This window comes from Loxodonta africana, chromosome 5 (genome assembly GCF_030014295.1).
Source record: "Loxodonta africana isolate mLoxAfr1 chromosome 5, mLoxAfr1.hap2, whole genome shotgun sequence".
Lineage (NCBI taxonomy): Eukaryota > Metazoa > Chordata > Mammalia > Proboscidea > Elephantidae > Loxodonta > Loxodonta africana.
Genome location: NC_087346.1, coordinates 117,312,284 through 117,329,588, shown reverse-complemented (window position 1 = coordinate 117,329,588; position 17,305 = coordinate 117,312,284). Strand labels below are relative to the sequence as shown.

Here is a 17,305-nt window from a genome sequence, read left to right as displayed (position 1 = left end):
CCACTTCCCTTCTCAAAACTTTCCAGTGGCTGCTCCACTAGGATTTTGCATGACGTGCCTCTGGTTTCCCCTCTGATTTCGTTACCTACCTCTCTCCCACTCCCTCACACCCCTTGGTTGTTCCTTTAACAAGCCAGCTCATGTCCCCACCCCCCCCACCTTTACCATTCCGTGTCCTGTATTTTCCCTTCCCACACCTCCTCACGTGGCTCTCTCCCTCACTGGATTCAGGTCTCTGCTCAAATGTCACCTCCTCTAAGAAGTCTTCCCTGTTCCCTCTTTTAAAAAATCCCCACCACCACCTGTCTGCCAGTTTGTCATGCATGGTATGGTGGCTTGAATGTTGCTATGATGCTGGAAGCTATGCCACTGGTATTTCAAACTGTCACCCACGGTGGACAGTTTCAGCAGACCTTCCAGACTAACACTAGGAAGAAAAGCCTGGCAATCTACTTCCAGAAATTAGGCAATGGAAATCCTGTGTATCAAACAGAATATTATTCAATATAGTGCTGGAAGATGGGCTCTCTCCTAAGAGAAAAACCACTCAAAATACACAGTGGCCCCAACAATGGACTTGAGCATACCAACAATGGCTAAGATGGCACAGGACCACACAATGTTTCATTCTGTTGTACCTGGGATTATCACAAATCAAAACCGTCTCTACAGCAATTAACGACAACCAATTATCAACCCCATCGCTCTCTATCCACTTCCTATCTTTATTTTTCTTCTTTGTACTTGTTATTATGTAAAATTACATTACTGGTATGTGTCCAAAAATCGTGTTGGAGCAGTGGTTAAGTGCTATGGCTCCTAACCAAAAGGTCGGCAGTTCGAATCCACCAGGCACTCTTCAGGGCAGTTCTACTCTGTCATATAGGGTTGCTATGAGTCTGAACCGACTCGATGGCAATGGTTTTTTTAACCCATTTTTATTATCTATCTGGCCTCCTGAAGCATGAGCTCCATAAGGGTAGGGACTTTGTCTTCCTCACCAAGGTATCCCCACCTCCTAAAGTAGGGGCTGGCCCTAGTCAGTACTCAACTAATAACTGAGCAATGAAATATCGTTGCCATTAAAACCATTCCAATACTGAAACTATCAACAAGTCCTTCCTTCAGCCTACCTCAAGTCCCTCTTGTTGCAATAAAAGCCCATGTGCTTTATTGGAATATGAGAGGGATGGATAGTGGTTGATCAACAATCTCTGTGAAATGGTTCTTAGGATCACAGGCTTCAGAAGGTTGAAATGGGGCCTTAGTTATAACCTACACCGCTCTTTTGTTTTGAAGATGAGAACACAGAGGCCCAGAGAGGTTAGCTAGTTTCTCCCTGCTCACACAGAAACAGCGATATACATCAGTAGCCTGAGTTGGTTTAAAAGGACCCAGCACATTACCTTATTCTTCATTGTAACCCCAGGACTCAGCACATGCCTGGCACAAAGAATAAGCTCAGTGGAAGTGAGCCTGAGGAATGAACACTCTCAATTCTGCTCTAAGTGTTCATTTGACTGAACTATATACTTCCTCCTCTTCCGGTCCCAGCTATAACTTCCAATCTGAGGCTGTTTCCAGTCATTTGTGATTACTTCCTGTCCTCTCTCCTTTTAAAGTGCAATTTGACAATGTATGCAATGCAATAGTGTCTCTGGAAGCTGGCTTGATTCTAACACAATTCAAATAGTCCAGAATGGACAATATCAGCTGGCTTAGACATTTCCTAGGAAAAGGTGAGATGCACAAAACAAACTTAAAAAAAGAAGACAAAAAGCTGGCAGTGTACCTGGCCATTAATGCAAGACAGGAGCCCTGTCTGGCCCTGGTGATCCACTTCCAAAAAATCAGCCACTGAAAACCCTATGGAGCACAGTTCTACTATGATACACATGGGGCCGCCATGAGTCAATGGCAACTGGTTTGGGTTTTTGACTAGATAATGTGATCATGATCTGAAAAACAATTATTGTCTGAACTATTTTGCCAACATGGTTCCAGGAACCCAGGATTCAGCAATGCGATTGGCTGGAGTGGCCTTGTGTTGCCAACCATGAAAACCGATTCGGACTAGCAGTAACCCTGAGAGCAGTGAACTTCCCAGCAAGTCACACCCCTCATCTGGGAAAAGGGCATCCAAAGTCTTCAGTGACCAAAACTTTCACCTCTCTGAAATCCTCCCCAGGAGCTTGTGGGAAAAATTGGAGCGGACCCAATTGGGTATCTGAAATGATCTTTCCACGTTCTTTCTCAGATTACACTATGAGGTGACAGGAGTCCATGGCTGGTACAAAGAAGTCACCTGTTGGGTTGGAGGTTCAAGTCTACCCAGAGGCACCTCGGAAGAACTTTATAGAGCACAGTTCTACTCTGACACACTGGTTATAACAAGGTGGGATGGGAGGGTTGTGAGTGTGGTGTGGTGTGGGCGTGCACATATGTAGGTAAAGGGAGTATGTGGGTTTGTGCACATGTTGGGGAGTGTGTTTCCTGAAAACTGACTCTTCCTAATATCAAGAGCAATTATAAATTGTGTTTCAGTTTTTATTTCTATCCCCTAAACTAATTATCTGTGGAAATAAAAGATGTTGCTTAATTTGGGCCATCGGTGTTCTTGTTTCACCAAGTACTTTGGGTTGGCTCCATTTTTCAGGTATCAGTTCAAACATCACTTCCTCAGGGGAGTCTTCACCAACACCCCAAAATTATAGTTTCCTTCTTTTATTCTTACATCTCCCTACAAGCTTTCCTTTGTAACATTCATCATGGCTCGTTCTTTATTTGTTGTGTTTGTGTATTTATGCCTATAAATAAATGCTTACATCTCCCTACAAGCTTTCCTTTGTAACATTCATCATGGCTTGTTCTTTATTTGTTGTGTTTGTGTATTTATGCCTATAAATAAATGCTTATGTGTTATAAATGAAAGAGTCTTAAATTTCACAACATAAAACTAGGGGTTGGCTAGCACTTCACCCACAGACACAAGCAAGGCCTTCTCCTGCCTCTGCATTGTGAAAGCCTTATTGCCTGGGCTATCTTGTCTGGCTTTTCATCACATGCTGCTCAGGAATGCGTTATCTGCTGCGGTTTTGCATTGTTGCTTAACTTTATTATTCTTATTTAACTTTTAACCTGTTTCGATCTTTTCTCCCCAATCAGATTATAAACCCATCCAGGTTAATTATAACTGTCTTGAATTTCTCCAAACTCCTGGAATGGCGTTTTGAGCCTACCCTTTTTATACCTTTATACCGTTGCTTCATTTAGTCCTCGAAATAGGTATTCTTATGTTCATTTTGGAAACCCTGGTGGCGAAGTGGTTAAGCGCTATGGCTGCTAACCAAAGGGTCAGCAGTTCAAATCCACCAGGTGTTCCTTGGAAACCCTATGGGACAGTTCTACTCTGTCCCATAGGGTCACTATGAGTCGGAATCGACTCAATGGCAATGGGTTTATTCTCGTTTTTTTACAGTTGGGGAAACTGAGGCTCAGAGAAACTAAGTGACTTGCTGTTAGTAGGAGGCTGAGTTGGGATTTGAATTCAGTATGCCTGACTCCAGAGTCTGTGTTCTTCCCTTACGATGGAGGTGTCTCATCGAAACAAGTTCCGAAAGCACTTTTCTTCCCTGTGAATTTTTCATCTTTCATCTGCTTTATTTTACACCATATTGGATGCTATGATTCTAAGATTTAGACATGCATTGATTCAAGCACTTATTCTAAGAAATGTTGACTGAGCACCTACTATGTGCCAAGCACCAAGCTAGACTCTGTGGTGAACAGGGCAGGCCCTGACTTCACCCATGTTAGATGAGTATAACGTGCTACCATTACATAGATACTGTTTTGCTCTCAGGGATGGTTGTTTCTTCAGAGGCTACCTAGCCAAGCTAGAACATAAGCTTGGAGAAAGTAGAGCCTTTCTCTGTCTTGGTCACAGGCCTGCATATAACTAGTAACCAGCTACTGCCAGGTCGCTTCTGATTCATAGTGACCCCATGTGTGTCAAGAGTAGAACTGTGATCCATAGGGCTTTCAGTGGGTGATCTGTCGGAAGCAGGTTACCAGGGCTTTCTTCCCAGGCGCCTCCAAATGGGTTTGAACCACCCATCTTCCAGTTAGTAGTTAAGCACTTAACCAGTTTCGCCACCCAGGGACCTATCTGACACATGTTGGTGTGTACCATGGATTCTTTTTTACCATGGATTCTGACTCATAGCGACCCCATGTGACGGAGCAGCATTACCCCACAGGGCTTTTCTAGGCTGAATCTTTACAGGAGCAAACTGCCAGATCTTTTCTCCTGCAGAGGAGCTGGTGGGTTTGAACCGCCAACATTTCAGTTAGGAGCTAAGCATGCTTAACTGTTCGCACCAGTACAGGTGGTTAATAGAGAATATAATATGGTTAGCCCATCGCGTGGGTGTGATTTCAACAATAACTAAGTTTCATGGGTGTGTGATTCCTGTCTTCCCAAACTATGCAGATTGGCTGCATTTCTCCCTAAAGCCCTAAAATTCCAGACAGTGACAATTGAGAAAATCTGAAGCAAATCCTAGAGAGTCTATCTAAAATTTTTAAAACGTGTTAAGAGTGCCAAGGAAAAAAGACTGAGTGTCATGTAAATACAGAATACAGGTTCTAACTTTGCTCATATGGGTGACCAACAGCACTGCAGAGAAAATCTTGATTCAGCAAAGTTCTTTTTAGTTTCATGAAATATCCCCTCCACCATTCTCCAGGCCCCACCCATACCAAGAAGACTCTTGCTGGTGCAAAAGTAGGATTTTTGTTGTTTTGCTAAGTCAGGCCCTTTATTGCAGGGTAGAAAGAACGCTTGTTCCTGATTTCTCAATTCCTCTTTCCTGCTGGTAGCACAAAATAAACCCCATTCCTGACTCTCCGGCACTGGGTTTCTGACTCTCAAACCATAAGATGAATAGATAACTTGGTGTTCCTTCAAATCTATATATTTCAAGCAGCTCGCAATTATTTCATTTGTTTTATTTTGGGGGAGGGAGTCAAATTATTTATGATAGCCATTAGATTGATTAACAAATAGGTCTGTGAATTATTCACCCATAACCACGCACTCACTGGCAGCATTAGCCTGGCCCCTTTCTCCACCCTGGCCCTTGTGGAGGTTGTCAGCCTCACAGTAGAAACCAGACCAGTCAGCTAAAACGCTGCTGTCAAAACACAGCCAAACCACTCAGAGTTTTCACAATTTTCAGGAATTTCCTAACATGGCCAGGGTCACCAGCAGTTAAAGGTTTCACTACTATCACCTGAGAAATCAGAATGCACTCCATGAAAAGTGCAGAAAAGCCCTAAGATGCTGAAAATGCTCACTAAGATCAGATTTTAAAAGACCAGGCCCTGGAAACCATGTGATGGCCGTCTCCATGTTTCTAAGGCACAAGTGTTTCAGGAGTACAATTTCACATGGCCCAAGACTTTCTTCCTACTCTCAGATGACCAGTAGAGCTCAGACATTCTTCTTGCCAGGTTAAGTTAAAAAAGCAAACAAACAAAAATCTAATTGGAGCTTACATTACTACCAATTGCTCTCAGTTCCTCCCAATGTGGCCTTCATCTGCAAGCCTGGGGTGGAGGCAGCTACAACAGCCAGGGGTGACTCCCAGCTGCCCTGCCTACAGTCACATCTTAAGATTTTACATATCCTGTTGTCATGTTTATCTATGTCCTCTTTGTTGCTGTTTTTTTTTTGTTGTTGTTGTTGTTGTGGTCATGTTTATCTATGTCCTCTTTGTTGCTGTTCCCTTTGTCTTTCATTATTCACCAAGTTTTCACCACTGGCTATGTGTCCTATAGGGTCACTATGAGTTGGAATCGACCCCACAGCAACAGGTTTGCTTTTGGTTTTTGGTTGTGCCAGACAGGAGTCATTGGATGGTGCAAATGGTTAAGCACGACTCCTAGCGCTTTGAACCCACTCATAGGTGCCTCAGAAGAAAGGCCTGGTGATCACAGCCTTCAAAACTCTATGGAGCACAGTTCTACTCTGCAACATGTGGGGTCTATATGAGTCAGAATCGACCCAATGGCAACTGGTTTGGATTTTGGTTGCACATGCCAGACACAGTGATAATCCTGACTATGCATCTGGTTCTAATCCTCCCAACAAACAAGCAAGGTAGGAACTGTTAAACCCTCTTTCCGTGAAGAAAACTGAGCCTTGGAGAGATTGTCCTTTTTAAAGGATTCTGAGAAGTAGGCTGGGACGTAAACCCAGGTCTTTCTGGCACTATCCCATTGTCTTAAAGTAAGAGGATCCTTCCACAAGAAGATCAGAAACCTGTCATTCATTCATTCAGCCAGCCAACCAGTTAACATTTAATTGACAAAGCCAGTTAACAATGCATGGTAACCCCTCAATACTTGAAAACCTGCTTCTTCCATTCTACAATGTACCCAATTTTACATTTTAACCTTTCTCAAATAATCAATATACATGTTTACTCTTCGTAAAAGCTATTATTAAACCAATGGCAGGTTTGACAGTAGGTACAATGAGATTACAATCCAGGGAACAAGCCCCCTGACAGACAATCTGCAAGACCCACCAGATCTAAAAACATGCGAAGTCAATGGAAAGAGACCACCCGAATCCAAGACCAGCAGGAGGGGGCGAGTAATCAGGCTGTGGAATAAACATGATTAAAGAAGAAATGTGACAGTCAGAAGGTGGCCCTCCTTGGAAGCCTAGATAAAGCAGGAGAGTTGACAGCACTCACTGGAGGCCAGACCACGAGAGGAACTTCTGAAGTCACTGGTTTCCTGTCCCAAAGACGAGGTCATCACATACTGTGAAACAGACTGGAGTTGCACCAGGCCGAGGAGGGGGGCGTTAGATTTCTCCTCCTCCTCACCTCTAATCCCGTGCTCACCCAGTAGTCTTCTGAATGTGATTTGCCTTCCCATACCACCCACCCAGACTACCTTCAGGGACAGTATGTGCTTATTTCCCAAAGCAACCTCATTTTCTGTTTTGTTAGCTGCTGTGGATTCCGACTCATAGCAACCCCACGTAACACAGCAGACCTGTCCCATAGGGTTTTCTTGACCATAACCTTTAGGGATGACTGCCACCTGCCCCATGCCTACTGTCACATCTGAAGATTTTGAATGCAGTAAAACCTGCAAAAGCCGGAATCTGTGTAAGGCAGAAACCTGTCAGAAAAGGAAAACAAATATTTTCCACTAATACAGGGCGACAGAAAAATGGTAAGATGGCACCCTATCAAAGGCGGAAAACTTTTGAGACCCAGAAACACAAGGCAGTTCCATTGAGTTTCTATGCAGTGAAATCTGTGAATGCTGGAATTCGATGGGACTGCCTAGTTTTTCGGAAACCCTGGTGGTGGTTAAGTGCTACGGCTGCTAACCAAAAGGTTGGCAGTTGGAATCCACCAGGCGCTGTGTGGAAACCCAATGGGCCAGTTCTACTCTGTCCTGTAGGGTCACTATGAGCTGGAATCGACTGGACGGCAATGGACTTTGGGTTTTATGGGCCTTGTTTTTTCCAGGTCTTTCTCCCACGGAGTCACTGGGTGGGTTTGAACCACCATGCTTTTGGTTAGCAGCCAAGTGCTTACCCAATGCAGTCAATCAATATTGATGGATGGCCTGCTGTGCTAGGCGTTCACCCAGATCTTCTGCCTCCTGGGCCTTACAGTGACATTATTTCTCATTATCCCCACACTGCCCCTCACATGGGCGGCTACCACACTATTGTTGTCATTGTTAGCTGCTCTGTCAAATTGGCCTTTGACTCATGGCGACCTCATGCACAAAGGAACGAAACGCTGCCCAGTCCTACATCATCCCCATGATGCCTTGCAGATCAGACCATTGTGATTCACAGGGTTTCCACAGGCTGATTTTGGAAGTAGACTGCCAGGCCTTTCCTCTTAGTCTTAGTCTGAAAGCTCCGCTGAAACCTGTTCAACATCATAGCAACACGCAAGCCTGCACTGACAGATGGGTAGTGGCTGCGCGTGAGGTGTACCAACCGGGAATCAAACCAGGCCTCCCACATGGGAGGCAACAATTCTGCCATCGAACCCCTAATGCCTCCTAGCTACAACATAGCACCTCCCTTTTGAAAAGTTGGGGACCACTGCACTGCAGCAGTGTTTCTCAGCTGTGCCCTGGAGAGTTTGTATTTTTAAATACCAGATTCTTTGGCCTCACCCTGGACTTTCTGCACCAGCACTACTAAAGAAAAAAAAAAACCAAACCCGTTGGCACTGAGTCAATTTCAATTCTTAGTGACCCTATAGGACAGAGTAGAACTGCCCCATAGAGTTTCCAAGGAGCGCCTGGAGGATTTGAACTTCCGACCTTTAGGTTATCAGCCGTAGCACGTAACTGCTACGGGGTCTGGAAATCTCTAATTTTCAACAGAGCCCCAGTAATACTTCTCATCAGACAAGTTTGACAAACATTGTTCTCTGGCAATTCTTTTATCCCATTGTGGGTGTGGGCCCAATAAGAGGCAAGGTATTAAATACAATATAATACAGTGGGGATTCAGGTTTTTTAAAAAAGGTTTTGGAGAAGTAACAGCATAGCTTTTATTGCTAAACCAATTCTCTTTTCCTCACTCCTTTTCCTAGATCCTAGCAAAGTGAATTTACAGAAATTCTGGCACGACGTGAAATGCAGAAGATCAGCTGATGTTAGTCCAAGCTGCCACTAACACTTGGAAACACTGACACATCCCTTAGCCCGACACCTTGAACATATGGGCACTCGATGTTTTATTCAAAAGCCTGGCCTGGCTCTTCCCAGGACAAAGCCTCTAGATGTTTCTATGTGCACAATACATTGTTCTTACGCAGACAACAGACTCACGTACACACACTGGCCCACAAATATCTACTTGCTAAAAACGAAAACACCTTTCACTGATTATATATTTTTTCAAAATTGAGTAGTAATGGTTCCATATACACGGCTGCTCAGAGGCAATATTATTTGTAGAAGGGACAAGAGCAATGGAGAATTCTCTCTAAGCGGTGAGTCATATTTGGTGAGCATGATGCCCCCAAATGCCACAGCCCAAAGGTCAAGCCCAACGGTAAGGCTAGATGAACAGGCAGTTTAAAATTATCCAAAATGAATGGCTCCACATGTTATATAAGATTAACATTTTTTTAGCCCTTGCTCAAATCAAAAGTACATTTTAGTGTGATTCCTGACCTTTTGAGCTCTTGATCACTCAAGTAGGATTGTTCCTTTTTGCTTTCTAAACAGCATTTAAATAAAGGACATAGATGATCTGTGGTATTTTCTTTTCTTTTTTTCCTTTTATTAAAGCAAAAAGTTATTAAATGACAGTAAAGGCTGTAAAACGTTCTGCAATTTGGTAACTGTGTTGTAATTACCCTACAGGATTGCCGAGGGGCCAAATTCTTAGAATCGCTCCATTTTAGAACTGGGAGATATCTTAAGATATCTGCTAGTCCAATCTAGATAAGAAAACTGATTCAGAGGGGCAATGTGACCTGCCCAAGGCCACACTGCCAGCCTGTGGTCATCTGGGCCCCGAACTGAGGCCTCTCCCACTGCACAGGTGGTGGATGCGTTCCAAGGCCTCCCATGGATGCCTGAAACCTTAGATAGTACCAAACGCCATATATACTATGATTTGTCCTATACATACATACCTATGGTAAAGTTTAATTTATAAATTAGGCACAGTAAGGTATCAACAACAATAACTAATAATAAAATAGAACAATTGTAACGGTATACTATAGTAAAAGTTATGTGAATGACAGAGCGGCACCGTGTGAGATTTCATCATGCCACGTACTCATTTAACATTTTCAAACCTTGGCGGATCGTGGGTAACCGAAACAGTGAAACCATGGATAAGGTGGGGAGGGAGGCTACTGTACTTAGAGAGTGGCGTCCACTAGACAGAGTATGGGTGCACTCCCACGTGCTGAGCTTCCAGCTGGCCCACTCTTTGGACTTGACTCTCCAGAGGGGCAATGAACATCCTTCCCAGTTGAGACTGAGTTATGAAGGCTACTTCTTGAAATTAAGACAAAGCAGTGACTGAACAGCAGTAGAACATCCCCCAAGTACACCCTTCAGGGGGCAGGCATATTTACAGCTGTAGCTGCCCCATGTGTTTGAATGGTTCAATACGAGGTATAGAGGGTGCCTTTCTGTGGTCCACACTTAGGCTACATTTTCCACACTGCAGTTAGGTGTGACAACTTGACTGAGTTCCGGCCAGTGGATGGAGAGGATGTGATGTGCTGCACCACTTTCAGGCCTCAGCCATAAAAAATCTGCCTTCCACTATCTTCGGGGCTGTTTCCTCCCAAAGGCTGACTGGGATGCCACACCTAGGTAGCCTTGGACATCATGTGTTGAAAAGGCAAATCTGCTGTCAATCTGGATCTTCAAATGAAGTCAGTTTAGATGTACAAAAGATCCCTGCCAACCTGCATACAAGGAGCCCTGGTGGCCCAATGGGCTGCTAACCCAAAGGTTGGCAGCTCAAACCCACCAGTGGCTCTGTTGGAAACCCAGGTGGCATAGTGGTTAAGTGCTACAGCTGCTAACCAAATGGTTGGCAGTTTGAATATACCAGGAGCTCCTGGGAAACTCTATGGGGCAGTTCCACTCTGTCCTATAGGGTAGCTATGAGTTGGAATCAACTCGATGGCAACGGGTAATGGGTAGCAGCTCTGTAGGAGAAAAGATTACAGCCTAGAAACCCTATGGGGCAATTCTACTCTGTCCTACAAGGTCATGATGAATTGGAATTGTTGAACAACCAGCACGCACACCTAGAACTACTACTTAAGCAAGAAATAAATTTCTATTGGGTAAAGCCACTAAAATGTTGGGATCTATAGATGACTACCACCCATCCCATCCTAACTTATATACAAGAAAACTCTGAAGATTAGGAAAAATATGGTTTGATATAAACGGCACAGGTAACACATCTGTTGATTTATCACTAGACACAGAGTGACAGAAGGAATAAATGGGATCCGAGGTAGCGTAAAACACATAGAGAGTCCCTGGGCGGTGCAAGTGGTTCATGTTCTCAACTGCTAACAAAAAGGTTGGAAGTTTGACTCTACCCAGAGGCACCTCAGAAGAAAGGCCTAGTGATCCACTTCCGAAGAATCAGCCAATGAAAATCCCGCGGAGTGCAGTTCTATTCCAACACACATGGGGTTGCCACAAGTCGGAGCAGACTTGACAGCAACTAACAAAAGAACACAAGAAATCTCTACCTTACATTTAGAAAACATCATTTATGAGTTGCTTTTTGAAATATAGAATGGCTTTCCCAAAGGAAGAATGTTGGAAATGATGTTCAGGACCCCATGTGCGATAGAAATGCTTCTAAAAGTAAGGGGTCTTGTGGGCCTCTGAGGCCTGAGGAACCTCAGGGAGGGAAAAGTGAAACTAGGACCCCAATGGCTAAAAGCCTAGAAGGCAGGTTATGGCGTGGATGGCTTGGACAGTGGGAGCGGGGATGGGGAAAGAAACTCTCCCTCCAGCAACCTCAGTTGGGGGAGAACACATGCAACATTCTTCATAAGGTAGGAAACAAACTCAGCTAATGTTCCGCAGTAACCTTCCCCAGTAACCTTCTGCAGTGTTTCTGACTTGATCCCAAATGACATTTTCCTTAATGAGCTGAGAAGTTATTTTCTTACTTGTCCTGAACTCCCCCATTGACGCTAAGCAGTCCTCAGCACGCCACTGGGTCCCAATGTAGCAGGGGTACCACAAGGCATGACACAGATGCCAGCCTGCCTTGGTCTGGAGCAGGGTCCTTGATGCCCCTGTTAGACTGAGAGGTAACCCTTTAGTTGCTGAGCAGGTCCAGTGGTTCCTGGGGAAGTGACTGAGGAAAGGGGACTAAGCTGGTGATGGTGGGGACACCTGGGAGTCTTGAGACAGCTGCTATCCACCAACAGGTACAGACAGATTTCAACATTTTAACTATCAGTATGGCTGCATCAGTACAGATAACTACTTACCAGCCCTGGCTCAAAGTGTAAGCTTTGGAAACAGATTTGAGATCTGTTACAATTCAGCTGTGTGAACTTGGGTAATTTATTACTTAAATTCTCTAAGTCTTTGTTTCTTCAACCGCAAAATGAACATGGATAGGAAAGCACTTGTTGCAAAGTCTGGGTTAGCAAATGCTAACCAAAAACCGTTGCCGTTGAGTCAATTTCCACTCGTAGCAACCCTATAGGGCAGAGTAGAACTGCCCCATAGGATTTCCAAGGAGCAGCTGGTGGATTCCAACTGCCAATCTTTTGGTTAGCAGCCGAACACTTAGCCACTGTGCCACCAGGGCTCCAAATGCTGGTCTCCCAACTTACACCACCTAAACCCCAACTCATATCATCTTCAGAGCAAGCCCATGGCACAGGTACTACGAAAAAGGAAAAACAGAGAAATGATAAGGACTCGAATAAAAACAGTAGGGTGGGAAAGGGAGAGACAGGAGAAAAGAAAAAGCCAAGAGGGTCATGGGGAGGCTGCTGCACGTTGTTCTGGAGAATTCCCTCAGGAATAAGTCAGTGGCTCCAGTGGTAGGAGTTACCACGGGAAACTAGGCCATTGGGTTAGCTGGGTGCTCGTTCTTGGAATCAGTGAAGCTCTGCATCACATTGGAAATTGGACTTCGGGAGTCAGTTCTGAGGCCAACAACATTACTAGATAATTCTCAGGATCATAAGAAGCAACAGAGTATAGTAAGAGCGACACTGTCTCAGTTTAAATCCTACCTCTGTCCCTTTCTACTTGCATACCTTTGGTAAATTATCTAATCTCTGTATGCCTCAGTTTCTTCATTTGCACAATGGGGATAATCATAGTACCTGCCTTCTGATTAATAAGGGTTAACATAGGTAAAATGCTTAGAGAGGTACTTGCCTAGCAGGGACCATATACACGCATTCAACAAGTTGCTGTCCAGTCAATTCTGACTCATGGTGATACCATGTGTGTCAGAGTAGAACTGTGTTCCACTGGGTTTCCAATGGCTGATTTTCCAGAAGTAGATTATCAGCTGTTTTCTTCAAGGTGCCTCTGGATGGACTCGAATTCCCAAATGTTTGGTCAACAGCCGAGTGCATTAACTGTTTGCACCACCCAGTGACTTCAAGGTCACACAGTTAAGACGAGGTTCTCCCAAGGCTTTAAGGCAGTTCAGGAAGACACTGGTCTTGCTCTCTTAAGCACTGCACTATTGTCTCTAACCCTGCAATTCTGTAAAGGCATGGCAAGCATGCTTGTTGGATATCATGTACGATGGTTTATAACACAGCAAATGGATTTTAAGAAAGGATTACAATCCAGTGTCTGTGAAAACCAAAGAGATGAAGGGTTTTAATAAGTGAAGAATGTCATTTATAGGGTAAACACTAAAAAATATTTCCTTAAAAGATCCACTTCCAAACTAATAGAGGAAAAAATGGAATGATAAAATACCCCAAATACAGGAATAAACTACCAGCACAAGAACAATCAAAGCAATGGAATAGAATAGAAAATCTAGAAGTATAGCCAACTACACATGGAAATTTTATAGATGATGAAGGTGGCATCTCACACCAGTAGACAAAGACTATTCAGTAAATGGTGCTGGGACATCTAAATATTCATCTACAGAAAATAATGGATCTATACATCATATCTCATACCAGGATAAAGTCCAAATGGATCAAATACTTACATATAAAAAATTAAACCACAAAAGCTGTACTGGGAAAATGGTAGAATTCTTTTATAACCTCGACATGAGAAAGATTTTTCTACGAACACTTGTAATCCAAATGCCAAAATAAAATCTTGATTAATTCAACCACACACGAACTTTTTACAAAGCATAAACAAAATCAAGACAAGCAGTAAATAGAAAAATATCTTCAAATGGTAAAGAGCTAATTTAATATATATAAAGCTTGTACAAATCAATAAGAAAATACCAATAAATCAATAGAAACATGGGCAGAATATATAAACAGACAGTTGATATAGAAAGAAGTACAAATGACCTCTAACTTTATGAAAACAGGTAAATGAACCCATGCTGGAATACTCCTTACTTATCAGATTGGCAAAAATCCAAAAGCTGATAACATCCTACCCTGGCAAAGCTGTGGGGAAACTGGTATTGTCATACATTTCTTATGGGAGTATCTGTTGGTACCACCCCTATGGAGGACACTTCAGCAATATCTATCATAATCACTAATGTATATACTCTTGGATCTAAGAATCTGCTCTGGGGCATTTATCCCACAGGTATATTTTATGCTTTTGAAATAATACATGTACAGGTAATTTATTACAGCATTGTTTGTAATAGCAGAACTGGAAACAAACAACATCCATCAACGGTGGACTTGTTAAATAAATTACAGTGCATCTGTACAATGGAACACTATGTCACTATTAAAAAAGGAAAGCAATGTAGAAGTTTTCAATGTGCTGACATTAAGAGATTTCCGAGATATATTGTTAAGTGAAGAATAACAAGCTACAAAAAAATCCATCTACTATTCTATGGTTTGTTGACTGAAAAGGAGGAAGGAAGAAGAAGCTATATGTATATTTGCTTGTATAGCATAAACACCCAAAGGATATTTAAGAACCAAGAACAGCTGGTAACCCTACCTTGTTTGTTTGAATAAACCAAACAATAACAGAAAGAAATGCTGCGTCTTCATCATTATGTATTCTTTGACAATTTAATTCTCCTATGAGACGTCTTTTGGACGATGAATAAGGAGGAAGACCGAAGAAGCGTGGGCTTAAGCCTAAAGACAGTTGTGGGGATGGCGCGGGACCGCACAGAGTTTTGTTCTGTTGTACATGGGAACCGACTCAACGGCACCTAACAACAGCATGAGACACCTGGTTTATTCACTTAAAAAAATATATTAACATTCACCGCAAAATTGTAGAAGTGTTTTCTATCCCTAGCCTAGTCACAAGTGAACAAAAGAAAACATAATCTGATAAAAATATATATTAAACCCATTGTCATCGATGCAATTCCGACTCATAGCAACCCTATAGAACGGAGTAGAACTGCCCCATAGGGTTTCCAAGGAGCAGCTGGTGGATTCCAACTGCTGAACTTTTGGTCACCAGCCATGTCACTTAACCACTGCGCCACCAGGGCTCCAAACATATATTACATGTATTTTTTAAAGACATATATAATTTCAGCAGCAGTTATCTCTGGGTGGGATCACAGATGATTTTTATTTTCTCCTTTGTGTCCTTCTGTGTTTCTTGAGTAGCTGATGTTATTTTTATAATTAGATTAAAATTTGTTCTTATAAAGCAAATAGTATAAAGAGGAAATTAGCTTCAGTGGTTAAGAAAAAGAAAGAAACTTTTTACTCTGAGGGTAATTAAAAACTGGAACATGTTACTAATATAATTGGAATTTCCATTTCTGCAAAACTTAATAAAAATAGTATTATTCCGTATCTTTGGTTTAAATCTTCATCTGTCAGAGTTTAAGATGTGGCTCAGATGGCCCTTTGCCACACAGTGGTCTTAGCAACAGCAGAGCAGTGCTTAGACTATTTTTCATTTAAATAATTAGAAAGAGCGGGGGCTGACTGTGCCACTACAAGGACCCATAAGGTACAAGCAGTCTTCAATCCTGCAGCCTTTATACCAGTATTGTGGGTGACTAAACTTCTGAGACACAAAATCTTCTTTAAGTACATAAGAAGCTGTGTACTCCTAAAGTCTTTACACAGACTATCATTTCATTATTTCAGAAAGAGTCCGGGCAAAGGTAGGACTTTGAGAGAAAACAAGCTTTCTAGTTCAGTGGGTTGAGTTTGATTTTGGTTTTTCTAAGAAACCTTGAAGGCTTTTATTTGCTTAATTCCAGTGAACTTTTGGGGACACCCTACTGAGACAAATGAAGAAGTGAAGAGGAAGAAAGAATTTCCACAGATTCTAAAGAGCTCAACAGAATGACTCTTACCAGACTGTTAGACAAACTTGCGTTCCATCGGTATGTTTTAGAATTTCGTAAGTAATCACGTGATCAGAGATGGCAGGGGAAGGAGATGAAAAGGGCAAAGCAGCTGTCAAAATTGGTTTTTAAAATATTGCAAGACGGGGAGGGGGTGGCAGGGAACCATACTAGAAAGTCAGATAAGTTGCAAAGATGATCAAGTGGATCAGTTTCCTTAAACATGGGGGCTGCTATGGATTTCAGAGTTGTGGTTCTCAGCTGCAGGGAATTTTCCACACCCCAACTCCCAGAGGATGTGACTGAAGTCTGAAGACATTTTTGGTTGTCACAAGTGGAAGGTGAAGGTTGATGCTAGCATCTAGTGGGTAGAAGTCAGGGATGCTGCTAAACATCCTACAATACAGAGAATAAAATCCTACAACAGAGAATTACCTGGTCCCAAATGTCAATAGTGCTGAGATTGAAAACCCTGACCTAGAAGGCTGATACTGGTCCCACAGAAACAACAAACCTGATAACTCACAAAGAATATATGTACCATAGCTACCTATAGGGAATAACACTGAGTTACCGAGAGAATATTAAAAAAAAAAAAAAAAGTGTGTGTGTCAGAGTAGAACGGTCTATAGGGCTTTCAGTGGCTGATTTTTTGGAAGTAAACTGCCAGGTCTTTCTTCAAAGGTGCCTCTGGGTGAATTCGAACCACCAGCCTTTCTGCTAGTTAACCCTTTGCACCACGAGGGACAGGGACTATAAGTGAGGCAATAAGGAAGTATCACCAAGTTAGCTACCCTCAGATCTGACTATTTAATGGTTTTGTTCTGAATCCTCCTCGAGCACTTTGATAACGACCTGCAGTGTGGCAGTTGGAAACTGGTGGTGCAATGGTTAAGAGCTACAGCGCTAACCAAAAGGTCAGCAGTTCAAATCCGCCAGGCACTCCTTGGAAACCCTATGGGGCAGTTCTACTCTGTCCTATAGGGTCACTATGAGTTGGAATTGACTCGACGGCAATGGGTGTGTGTGTGTGTGTGTGTGTGTGTGTGTGTGTGTGTCTGGCATCTGGCAGGACGATCCTGGTTTTAACACTGAAAGTAAAACCACATTGTTGACCAAGGGAAATAAGAGAAGGATACCCTTTGGTCATTTGGAGCCATTTTTCACTAGGAGAGAAAATCTGGTTTCTTTACCAGTTTTCTCTATGACTTTTATCACACATAACAGGCTCCCAAGGCCTGGCTCCTGCAGGTAAAGAAAGAATTTTTA

At 42.9% G+C, this 17,305-nt stretch overlaps 1 protein-coding gene across 28 annotated transcripts in view; it reads right to left on the bottom strand.

Moving 5' to 3' along the window:
- RBM47 (RNA binding motif protein 47) overlaps positions 1-17,305 on the bottom strand; it is a 232,163-nt gene that overhangs the window by 175,927 nt on the left and 38,931 nt on the right. Inside the window, exon 1 of one of the 28 annotated variants that reach the window (XM_064285904.1) lies at positions 1,407-17,294. The exons of the other annotated variants lie outside the window; for them this stretch is intronic. The gene's annotated coding sequence lies outside the window, so the exon portion shown is untranslated. Of the gene's footprint in view, positions 1-1,406; positions 17,295-17,305 lie in introns of those variants that run through there. 28 annotated transcript variants of the gene reach the window in all.